The sequence below is a fragment of the Centrocercus urophasianus genome, unplaced genomic scaffold, assembly GCF_019232065.1.
Source record: "Centrocercus urophasianus isolate 14NV4802_14NV808 unplaced genomic scaffold, USGS_Curo_1.0 seq_10, whole genome shotgun sequence".
Classification (NCBI taxonomy): Eukaryota; Metazoa; Chordata; class Aves; order Galliformes; family Phasianidae; genus Centrocercus; species Centrocercus urophasianus.
In genome coordinates this window covers 21336274-21349618 of record NW_024884142.1, presented here as the reverse complement: position 1 = coordinate 21349618, position 13345 = coordinate 21336274, and the positions used below count along the sequence as shown (strand labels likewise).

General features: G+C 34.3%; 1 protein-coding gene across 1 annotated transcript in view; it reads right to left on the bottom strand.

Moving 5' to 3' along the window:
* Positions 1-13345, bottom strand: part of ADGRB3 (adhesion G protein-coupled receptor B3) — a 448004-nt gene that overhangs the window by 165277 nt on the left and 269382 nt on the right. The window lies entirely within an intron of this gene.

The following is a 13345-nucleotide window of genomic DNA, read 5'->3' as shown; positions in this document are numbered from 1 at the left end:
ACTTGTGCCTCAAACAAATCTCAAAAAAAAAGGGACATCTGGAAATTAGCTCCTCATTTAGCTCCTCGTACCCAGAAGGAGTTCAGAAGTAATTCTGAGATCGAAGTCTGGATTTAAGATCTTTCTCAATCTACAAACTGTTGAGTTGTGCCAAAGTCAGCACATAAATATATGATTTATATGGCCAGGAAATGGCAATGGGGGATACGAATCCTAACCAAGTGATGATGCCTTTCTTCTTGTGTGGGAAAACATGGGAACTCTCTTTCAAGGACATTTGTAGAGATTACTAAAGGGTCACTCACATTACGAAAGAGATGTATCACGGATGCAGAAGCTTTGGGTTCAACATCCAGCTCTGTTCTCTCCTTACTTTATTACCACTCTGGAAGCCAAAGAAGCACATCTGTTTTGTTTTTTTTCTTTCTTTCTTTTTTTTTTTTCCTTCTTATTTTTAAAGCAGTCTTCATTTATTTTTTTAACCTGATAGGTGTTATGATATCATTATCACCTTAATAGTAGCAAGTATTTCTTTTAGCCCCCCCAGACCTCTTACGGATAAGAAGAATCAACCAGAGAAAATGCACAACTTGAGTAGTAGAGGAATCACATGTTGTACAGTGCTGGTGCATCTTCATCAATACTGGCAGTTCACTCCAACTACAAAAATGACCAATAGGCCAAGATTAGTCTGACTTCCAGGTCCCTGATTAAAGTTTTACAGCCCGTAGTTAGAATAGTCTGTTTGTTGCTTATTGTAACTCATAAACACATCCTATGTCGCTGAATGAGAATATGAAAATATAACACCATTCTGTATTTGTAGTGTTTTTATTTGAGCATGGAGTTTTGGTGTATTAAATTCTTCATTGCATCTATTGATGAATTTAGATTTTGTTAAAGGCTTCTATATGGTTCTTCTGTAGCCTTACTGAGAAAAGAAATGTACAAGTAAAACCACAACTGAAGTCCATGATGAGCAGTAAGACTATTAGAAATACCTGATTTCCTGTGAAAGCAGATCTGTTATAACAACATCCAAAATTAAACTACTTCCTTATAACCACACATAGGACTTCTTATACCAGATCAGATTCCCAAGGTTTTGTATGACTTGTATCGTTGCTCTCTGTGCTTTCTTGAGACAAACATTTTAAGAGAGGAATATTCTTGGCTTTAAATATATAACAACCTACCTAAGTTTTCTTTTAGCACATACATAAGAAAGAGACTTTCAGTTCATCAAAGCAAGAACTTAAATTATGGGAGACAAAAACTGCCAAGAATTTGACAGGCACACTTGTTTAGTGTGGAAATATCAAGCTAAACTCACATAGACTGAAGATAATGGAGCTACTTATAGAAATAAGCAGAGTACATACTACTTTGCTACACTGGGGTTCTGTTTTACATTTTTTTCCACTAAGAATTATAGATAAGAGGTAATCTCTATTTTTCATAGATACGAAAAAACAAACCAAATGAAAACAAACAAAAAAAACTGTCATTGACATATTTTCTGACAGTTACAGCATTTTCACCCAGCTGGTGAGCAAGACAAAAACAGAAGTATTTAAAAATTAATCTACATGTAAATATCTAAAGAGATTGATATACAAAGTACATAGTCTAGAGTACTAAAAGCATAAAGTCTGAATTAAGTTAACTGATTGCATGCACAAGAGCAGAATAAGTAAATATTGAATTACTTAGTAATTAGAACAGGTTTTTTTAATGTTTGTTTTTATGTTTGTTTTTCTGGAAATAATTAGTATCCTTATGTTATTCATTGCCTTTTTAACACTCAAGTAAGTGTTTGGAAGTTTCCACATGTTTCACTGATTATGTTATTGTAAATGGCAAATATCTCTCAAAGATATATATTGTTACTTTTACACATCCTTCTGGAAAGACTGCATAAAATGTAATAAAAAAAAAAAATAATTATCTAATGGTGATCAGAATTTATGACCTGTACAGCACCTTGAAGAAGGGGCTAAGATATGAGGTCTGAGAGATAACTGAGAGTAAACAGAACCCAAACTTGATAGCCTTAATTGTGAAATTATTCAGTTCAAGGCACAGAAAACCAGTTGTTTGTTTGTTTGTTTTTTAAATTATTTATAAGGCACAACTCATGAAAGTTTGTTTTATTCTTAATTAATTTTCTTACAACATAATGCTGTCAGCTGACACAGATAATCCCTACAAACAGGATGTTTGCACCTAAATTGGATCTACTTTGTATTCACAAGTACTTTCTGTCTTGTTAAATTAGTCTCAATAGATGAGTAAGCACAAGATCAATGGGAATGTGATGTGACCCATTCTATTCTAATTTTTAAAGTTTAGAAAACATTCTAATTTATATTAAGAATAATAGACAGTTGAAAGGCTATTTCTGAGCTTTTAGTCTTTAGGAGCTGTATTAAGAGGCAATCAAAAGTAGTGAGGTACAATTGTTATTAATAAATCAGAAGTTTGTCTTCATTATTTGTGTGATCAGGCACAATCAGACTAGATTTTCTACTTCATAAATTTCAAAACTCTTCATTATTAAGAAAATACAGCAGAGAAACCATACAGCCAGAATATTTAGCCTGACTGATTCTTTGCCTGTATGAAGTGATAAATAGTATATATTTTTTTCCTCTGGCAGGGACTGAAAAAGGAGAACTGCTTAATACTGCACTAAACTTGCTGTGGTTCAAAAAAGGGAAAAAAGAAGCTGTCAAATACACAAAATTCTCTTTTCAGGAAGACATCATTTTCACAGTTTCCACAGTTTGCATTTCTAAAATGTCTCCTCTTAAACAAAACTAAACAAATAGACAAACATACAAACAAAGAAAAAAATCCAGATGAGAAAATAGTAAAAACACCACCTGAGAGGTTGTTGAGGTTGGATAGTGATGACCTATGCTTGGAAATCTGCTAAAAATAGTATCAGAAGCTTGTTCACATCCCCAAAATACTGACCTGGGTGTTCCTTTATTTTTGTGTATTCTCTCAGAAACAATTGCATTAATCAAAATAAATTGCAATGCATAAGTTTAGACAACTAGGAAAAAAAATAAAAGGTTATATAGGTCATAAAATGACATTTGGATAATAGTTGGAGCTGGCAGTAACACAGAAATGTTCTGAAAGAGGAGTGTCTCTGAAATAGCATGCCCAGTATATAACAGGAACTTCACATATACCAGAACGTATCAGAAAACACCTTCCCACCTTTCTACGTCCTCCCTGCTTCTTGCCCACAAATGTCTGTACAAGCAATACCTTTGCTCTTCTGAGAATACGTGATGAAATAGTGAGACTTTTCATCTGGGATTTTGATGTGTATGATCAGTCTTAGTTATTTGTGCACATATATACTGGTCTTTTGTGGTTCCAGAAAAAGACATAAAAATGATGTTCACTTTTGCAAGAAGATAAGAGTGAAGCAAAGAAGATGGGGAGGTCTCTTCCAAGTGCTAGATATTTTCCATGTTGCAGAAGAGTGTGTAATTCTAGTGGATAGTTACAACACTTAGTACTCTCTCATATTAGCTGAAATACTCACTTATTGTGATAATAAGGTACTTCTATATTTATTATTTTATTAGAAAAATAATTAAGACAAATCTAGCGTTGTTTTACTTCTGCATTCATAATGGAAAATACAGTGTAATTCACATTAAGTAATGCTGTTTCATCTGTTCTCTAATGTAAAAAACATTAAGAGCATGTAGAATCTATCATCAGGTAAATGCATACTGTGCTTTTAAAGCATACTTTACTGTGTAGTAGAATGAAGAAAAGGATGTTTCATGTATTTGTTGGTACAACAGGGGGTTGCAAAAACATTTTATAAGGTTTCTTGCTCAAAAGTTTTAATCAGCTCATGTATATTAAATGATAAAGTATCTGTGTGTGTGTATGGGTACATGAACAACTGGAGTACTGAAAACACTGGATGCTTGACTATTGACACACAAGAAAAAAAGGAGAGAAGACAAGGGAAGAATGAGTGATATGCATTAAAAAAAAAAAAAGTGTTGACTTTTTCCTACAACTTCTTAAGTATAACCTGCTTAAAAAAACATTAAACCATCTCTTGAATACTACTGACTGTATCTCTCATTTCAGAATGCTTGTGTGAGCTGCACATTACACTGCCTAAATGCGGGGGTCATTCATGTGAATTCTGCTTTGTTTTAAGGAAGTCTTTCCTTTTTTGGTGTGTTATTATCTGATATTTACCATTTTCTATGTTAATCTATTTTAATACTATATCAAAATCATAGCTTCTTTTTGCGAATAATTTCAAAATTGAGAAGATATCAAAGAAAGTGCCCTCAAAATTGTAAAAATTAATCGGATATATCTACATAACAGTCAAAATTGCACTTATGTAGCATAAGCCTACATAATTTCATTTTAAGCCCTGTCAAAATAATGTACTCTTTACATGATAAGTTCGCAAACAAACTAAATTCATTATGTGTGACTCCATTTTTCTGGTTCTGCATTGCTGTATAAATCAGAGTATGCAATCCCTTAATTATTGTCATCTAAGTCCAGGACTCCTGTATTTGTGCCAATTATCTTGGAGGGATTCTGGCTTTGGGTTCTCAGTCCAGCATACTATTTAAGCCTAGATCCTCAAAGGATCTGTTGGTAGACTTGATATCAAGAATATACCTATGTTAGAGAATGAACTGATAGAAATGTGATGACATTTTGATTCCTATTTTTGATATATGCAAAGATAATTATTTAATTGAAAGAATAAACATTTTGCAATATTTCCAGAGAGTAATTGGGAGATATATGGGAGAAGATAACCACCAGAAATTACATCAGTAGGATAACAAGTAGCGCTGGGAATCATAAACATAACCTTACCCTGTGAAATTCAGAATTATATAATCTATTACTTAGAGTAATAGCATGTACTACAGGATGATATCCCCAGCACATGAGCTTGATATGTTATTATACTTAGTTAATTAGCTATGTAGGAAATCTCTTACTCAAGAGTATCAGAGAAAACGATGATGACGTAAAATATCATCCCAAAAACAACATGCGTTCAGCTAAAAATCTATTCTGCCACAATACAGCAGCTATTCAATGCAAGAATATTTTCGTTTAATTACCTTGCTTGGAGCTGTTTATCTAGTATATTTCCTTCCATTTAAAACTTTTTAAAATCCTGACATACATTTGCAATACTCTTATTAATGTCTAGCCATCAAACATAATATAATATTAATAAAACCTATTTTATTCATATTAAGGGGTATTATATTTAATGTCCTTAATATCTTAAAAATATTTATAATTCAACCGATTAAAAAACAAAACATTATTTTAAATATTTTAAGCTTGTTTCCAAGACTTTCAATTTTATGGAAAAATTCAGTTCATACTGGGTATATTTCTTTAATGAACTGTCTGAAAATGTAATGTTGGCCTCCATTGTTTCTATTCTAAAGGACTTCAAACATCCCAGCTTGTATGAGAGAGGGACGACTTGTGCTCTCAGTAATCTGGACAGAGATTAATGAAATACAGTAGCAGTAGAGTATATAGTAAAGCAAACTCCAATATAACCCCTTACAAAGGGAAAGACAAAGATGTTCAAATGCACTTTATGATTTCTCCATGAAGAAATGGAAAGCATGATGAGAAGCCCATTTAACGAATTTTCCTCTTGATTCTTTTACTCAGTGTAAACAGAGCTGTTGAGATTGGAGGAGATTCAAAGCCTCACATCCAGGAATGCAAGCAGGGATAACTAACGAAACATCAACAAAAAACATCTCCAGAAACTGGTATATTTTCTTGTAGGTTTTGCCACACATCAGTGACAAAACGTACAGCTACTATGCTAGAAATATTACAGTGCATCTCTATGAACACTGGGATGTTTCAAAGCATTAAAGGCTTAAACTCATCTTTATTTACACTGCACTGAGATTCTTCTCTGTATTCAAATTCTCAAAATTCATGAAAATAACAGTTAATTACAATAGTCTATGGAAGTCAACCACACACACAGATTTATTTCATCTTTTTTTTTCTCCACCCTATGTGTGACTTTCCACTAAATAACCCATCACCAAAATTCTACACTGAATATTGACCAGATTTTTGCCAGTGAGGACTTAAGGACAGCGACTGACGTAATGAATAGGCACATGAAGGTCTTTGCTTCCCTCTAGTGACTGCTCCGGAAAGAGTTTTTACTGACTATGCTTACCTTGATCAAATATGGCACAGATATATTTGCAAAGGCCTAACTACATATTCAGATACCTGTATCAGTGAGATGCTGATACAGCATGGAAGATACATACTTGTGACAGCATTTGATAAATATCGCAGACCTTAACTTGATGTGTGCTTGACATTTTTTTGTGGTGGAATTTTAGTTTTATCAGTCAGATATGATTTCAGTGTTGACAGTACAGTAACAATTGGGGGGAACCCCATCTTAGGTACATTTCAAACTACATCTCTTTACACTCCAAATATTTATTTTAAGATCATTTTAACATGAAAACACTGTTCTTTTAGAAAGACAGCCAAGTTTTGTTGAATTATATGATTCTTTAGTATCAGAGAGAATACATTTCAATTAGAGTTATATGCATACGTTTGGAAGTAAAGACAAGTAATTCCACAAACTGTAAATGGTCAAAAATGTCTTTTATTATACTTCATATTCATATTACTTGTATTTATACCACCTGAAATTCTGTCTTTGTTGCACTGACTGTAAATAAATTTAAAAATAGTGAGTGTGTATCTGCTGAAAACCGCATACAGTATGATTTGCTTATAAGGAATTTATGTACATGATCTCTTCTGCTATTCTCAAAGCGAAAGGAGAAAACGACAGATGTGCGCAGCTTTTTCTCATATGGATACATAAGATTTCCCTGATTTTTCATCTTCTTGGGTTAACTCGAGAAGATTTCATATTTGTTTAAGTACGTCATAATACAAAGACCTTTAGTTCTATGGTCCTACCTCTGTCAGATAAAAAGAAATAAATTCTTCAGGACTGTCATGTCTCATCTTAATAAATGAAAAAAAAAATTAAAAAAACCCCAGAGGAATATATATATATAAAGATATTTAACCTTCCTGCATCGCAACAGGAAAATGGTAATCAGTTTTCTCAGTTAAGGCTTGGGAGTTTGGAGCTCGAACTCTGCTTGGGTTTTGGGTGACATCAGACAAACAACTTTGTCCTGTTTATTTCCCCCTATCTTTAAATGAGTGAAGGCAATATTAACCTTGTTGTAAGTTGCTTTGACATCTACACGTGATGAACTATAAGAGTTGTACGGTGTGAGAAAGGTTGAGAAACTTTCTCAGCTTTAATCATCATATGTGCTTTTCAAAGCTGAACTGATTTTAAACAGTTTTCCCCTACAACAATCAGTCAAAGTCCAGCACATGATGGATTTGCAGATCCCATTTGCTGCATTCCTTGTTGAGGTATTACAAGGAAAACAAAGATTGTATTTTATTTGACTTGGTAGCGTCCATGACTTTTTATGGCAACAGAGATACAAAAACAAAGTATGACCAAATTATTTGCTGTTGTAAACCATATTCAGACTGGTTAATTATCTTCTGCCCTCATTATATACTAAAACGTCAAAGATACAAATCAAATATTTAAAATTGATTATGAAAATACAACCACTAGTTCTTTTTATTCGTATTTCAGAATCCTAATTGCTTACTAATACAAAAAAAAAAAAAAAAAAAAAAAAACAAAAAACCGCTGTTTTTAGTTTCTGGAAATCTGTATTTACATAGAAGCAAAAAATAGCAATTGAATTCTCAACAAATGGGTTTGATTAATCACTCAGCAGAAATTCAAAAGAAAGTGAACTTATTATCAAGAATTAATTGAATTTCCATTTTTTGCTATAAATCTCCACAGGTCATGTAAGCCTGCTCATTGCAGTGTAGGTGTTAGTGAAGAGCAGTGTTATAAAAAAGAACTAAATTATAAATTCCTCCCATGTATATAATGATTCATTTTCTATGTGACTTAAGCAAAGAAAAATCTGGTTTGACTCTTTTTTGAACATAAAAACACTTCACTTTATATCATGTGCTATCTACATATTTCAGCACTGAGTACACCCAAATTGCAGTATAATCTTATCAGTCTGTAAAAAATTTGTTTTGATAGAGTTTTTATGTGACTTGTCCCCTGATCTGATCTGATTCAAATCAGTCAAAACATTTTAGTTGTCTGCAGGGGATTTTGGAACAGGCTTCTCATTCCATGTAGTTATGACAAAAAATAATTTGATTCTTTCAATTTTGTATGCAAGACTAAAAAAAACTACATAGACCCCATACATATAACTCTTTATAAAAGTGGATTCTCCAGAATGTATTCATTTTTTGAGTAAGTTCATTAGTATTAATTCTTTCATTATATTTCACAAATGAAAGCATAGAAGCTAGCACAGAAGGTAAATTTTCTGATGCTAATAGAAAAAACAAAGCCTCAGATGGTATGCTATATCTACATGAATTACTCTCATTAGTTTTCTATTGTAATTACAGAAAAATCTATTATTTCCTCCATATCTTCCTGGTGAACAAAACACTGTGACTGTAAAGTAAGGAGGCATTACAATTCGTATTTCAAGAAGTGAACTCTGACTTTTGGTATTCTAATTCTTAGATTACCACCTTCAGACATTTTGACCTGAGTTGTATGTAGTCATCTTAAAGATAACTGCTTTTGGCAGTTCATGGCTTAGACAGGTGTACTCTTCGCTGGGTAAAAAAAAAATGAAAGGCTGGACGCGAAGAGTGGTGGTGAATGGAGTTATATCCAGATGGTGGAAAGTGGCTGAGGGAACTGGGATTATTTAGTCCGGAGAAGAGGAGGTTTAGGAGAGTTCTTATTGCTTTCTACAACTACATGAGAGGAAACTGTAGCAAGGTGGGGGTTGATCCCTTCTCCCACATAACTAGCAACAGGATAGTAGTTGGTTACTAGCAACTAGGTAACAATCTAAAGAGCAGGAGAGGTTCACATTGGCTACTAGGTAAAAAGAGAGTTGTATGCACTGGAACAGGCTGCCCAGGTAGGTGGCGGAGTCACTGTCCCGGTTGGCATTCAAGAAACATGTAGATGTGGCATTTAGGGACATGGCTTAATGAATATGGTGGTGATGGGCTGATGGTTGGACTAGAAGATATTTGAGCTCTTTTCAATCTCAAAGATTCTATGATTCCATGATTTTTTGCAAAGGCTTGTAAGTCCAGGCCAAGCAAAGAATAACACTTCATCATGGTAGTTTAGAAAAAGCAATAAAGAAAGACAAAGCTGATTTGCATTCCCTGTCAATTTTATCATGAGGCAACAAGATACAGAAGTTATTTTGTTGGTATGTGTGCAAGCTACGTTGTACAACAGCTACATTCTACCCTGTAAGCAAATCTATGAGAAAATTACAATTAGCCAGTAAACTTTTCTTTGCACTGAATGAATTCCTTTGCACACAACTTCTACATAATTGTAGCCAAATCTACCAGGGAAAACAGGGGAAAATGAATAAAAAGCTCTTGGAGATGTTTTTTTTTTTTAAATAATTTAAACATTTTAAATCCTCTTTTTAATGGAGAATGCTTTAATATAAGTACAGAGTGAATTACCAAAGTTATGTAAGTTTATACGTTTTCTCATTTCTCATATGTAGGTATTCATGGTTTTACGTAACTTAAGGGTTGCAAATCACCAGAAGTGTAAATTTGTATGGCAATAGGAAAAAAATATAAAACAGACCTTTCACTTACCCTAAACTAAGATTGCATTGTACTACTGCCAACTTTACATTCAGCAGGCACAAACTGCTATGAGTACACATATGGACAAATAAAAGGCTGTCATACCGTTATAACATCCTTCTGTAGCAACTGGCAGAAAAGAGTCCCAGAATCCTAAAAGCCTTTTCTTTACTTAGTGTTAAAATGTTATGTCGCATCACAAACAGCTATGGAGTGCACTGACTACCACTGATACTTTCCTACAGAGAGCACATGTGCTTGCATTATGTCTAGCATGCTCTGAAAAGAACAAACCAGCTGCATTGTTTTGCTAAATAGTCAGTGATCATTGAAACCCCCATGTGAGGTGCTATCTCATTCCAGTGATCTCTGTACACCGCACCTTCCACAACCTTGTGTTGTTGGTGTTTGCTGGTGTTGCATGTGAGAGTGATACTTGTCATGATCAGTACCATGTTACCAAGTATCCAGCTTCTTACTGAGTTATAAATTCTGCAGCCAGTCATGCATCCACATGCTGGATCTGCTAAGACAAAGGAATAACTCACCGGCAGATTTTCTTGTGTTCTAGGACTTCATATGTTACGGCCATAGATTCATGCATTAGAGAATGCAACTAAGCTCAGAAGAGCTACTCAGACAGCCTACAAAACTGCCACACTATATGATATCTTTTAAATGGAAATGTATCCATGCATATTCTTCAAACCCCTGGGTTTACACAGCCTTACGCAGACTTACATGAAATAAAACAAGGAAAGGAAAAACAAACAAACAATGATAGTTATATGGCTAAGATTTAGATGTGGTGTGCTCACAAGCACATAGAAAGAACAGTAGAATTAAACATAGAGATGCTGGGACTCAGCTCTTCAGCCCACGGATATTTTCTTAAGCAGGATGGCAGAGTTGAAGCAGGAAAGGCTGTGAGTAACACACACTGCACTGAGCTGGCAGATCAGGGGGCATGGGTTGCTTCTAGGAGGCTAAAAAGTTGTCCTCAAGGATCTCCTATAAATCAAAAACTGAAAGGCTGGTCCTGAGGATGTAAGTTCTCTGACCAGTGGATTCTTTGCTGGTTGAGACTCTCACCACTGCCTCCCTCTTCCTTCCTTACCTTTTTAGAGACGCAGGACGAAAAGGAGAAAAAAATTCAGAAACCGTTTTTAGGTACAATCAAAAGCAATCATGACACTGAGCTTGTTCATGAAGTGTCTGGACAATGCTCTCAGAAATATGGTCTGAGTTTAGGGTCATCTGGTATGAAGCCAGGAGTTAGACCTGATGATTCTTATAGATCCATTCGCACTTCAGATATTCCATGATACTATGATTCTGTGAAAAGTCATACCTAGAACCTGATCAATTTCTTTTCTTTCTCTTGACAGACTGGGATTATTGTATCACAAACAGTTCCTGACACCAATGGCTCGTTCATGCCATGGAATGCAAACCAGAAAAGGTGCAACTCTTCAGTGATTTTTTCTTTGACTTGGTCAAAGGAAATAAGTTATTTCTCCTTAAATTGTCATTTACTAATATCCCCAGTATTTTCTCCTAGACTGAAAGGAAGAGAATTCAGTATCCTAAGAATTTATTAAAGGACAACATTTAGAAGTATACTGTCTGAAACAAATGGAATTCAGACTTTCAAGGAAAAACAACAACCAAAAAACAAAACATCACATTTCATAGCACTGATTCTAGCATTTCATATAGAGAAGCTGGAATACTTGAGGAAATATCTGAACTCATAAACAGATTGGTTGCAATTAACATGGACAGATGTGCCATACATACATATATTATATATATATGGGAGAATCAACTCTAACTACATAACAAATAAGCAGATTTGAAATTCTTCTTTGGAGCACATGACATAAAATTTATTCTTTAGTTGCACTGTCTCGATACTGTACACATATTTGTCCAACTGTGTATGGAGAGGATACAAGTTTGATAAGTGAAAAATCCTATAAAACATCATCACAGGGAAAAAATCACTCAGTTTCATAGAATCAATGAACTAAAACTGCTTGTGCCAAATTTGGAGTGACCAAATAGTCATGGACAACAAAGGCGGGAGGAGGGATTTGAAGAGCTGGTATGATCAAGAAGCTCCTAGACTCAGAACTCACTTTATGGACAGATGATAAGGAATTGCTAATTAGTAGTCAATCTACTATCAAGCATGCCCAAAAAACAGGTAAACAAAGCTTTCCTTTCTATTGGAGAAGTATTATGCTGACAAGATCAGTAGAGAAAACTACTGTTTACTGAATGTGAACTTGCTGCTCGTGCAAATGAAGACATGCATACAAAGGTGGCAAAAACCATTAGAGGATACCCCTGGCTGAAAAGCATTTAATTAAAAAATATGTTAGCATGGAGTTACTGCTTAGTTAGGAACCTTCAATTAAAAGCAGAGTACTTTTGTTGGATTATTTCCAAAATGCTTGCCAAAATCTGGTTATGCAAAAATCAGCCGGTTTGGAAGGATGCAAGCACAGCACAGCTCTGTGGATCTGCAACACGGATGAGGACATCAATCTATCAAATCTGGTTGCCTGTTGTTGACACTGTCTAATTCCCGAGGCTTTAGAAGTGGAAAAATAAAAGCAAAACCACCAAGAACCCAATTGCATAGTCTGCCACACATTGAATTGTTTGAGATTTATGAATGATAAATTCAACATTATGGATTTTTCTTAATAAACATGCAGTATCAGAATATGAATTCAGACATATTCTGGAGTAAATACCAGTCAAATGCTACAGAATATAAAAAAACCCACAACGGTCCAAAAAGAAAAAAAAAGATCATCCATTGCCCCCACTGCTAATATGATCCTTTTCATAAGAGACAGAGGAAGAAAGTAGCATTTTGTTCTTGCTATTTGCTCAGATAAGAGCATTCTTATAAAATAACACAAATACGTGTAGAAAACATTTGATAATCACATCCATTAAGAATTTACTGGTAGAAGATACTGCGAATATTTGATGGCTTATATCAAAGTTCAAAGCTATCATGTTAGTCATCAGTGTACTGATTTGAACTCAGATTAAAGAACAAAAGCAGTATCAAATTCACAGGCATACAGCTTCTAACAATGAAAAAGGCTCTGTAAAAATGTAACATAGATCATAGACCTGGACAAGAAATACATATTTTTAAAAATTGTTACAGCAATCACACAGGAGTCCTTTTTTGAAACATTTAATCTGTATTTAGCCAAAGTTCATCTTGACTTTAATGGGAGATTTACTGTGAAACATTAATGAAGTAAATTACAACTGTGTAAACTTGGATTTTTATCTAAAACACACTGATTTTACTATTTTACCTCTCTACAGAGCCATTTTCTGTTTCACTCAAGAAGGAACACTCTAAAAGGTAGCAGACAACTGCTATCAAGCTTTCACTACCTAGTATACAGCCATTATTTTATTAAGTTACATATGAACATTTGCTCCAACTAAAATGAAGATTGCTGTGGGTTTCACCATTGAAAACGAT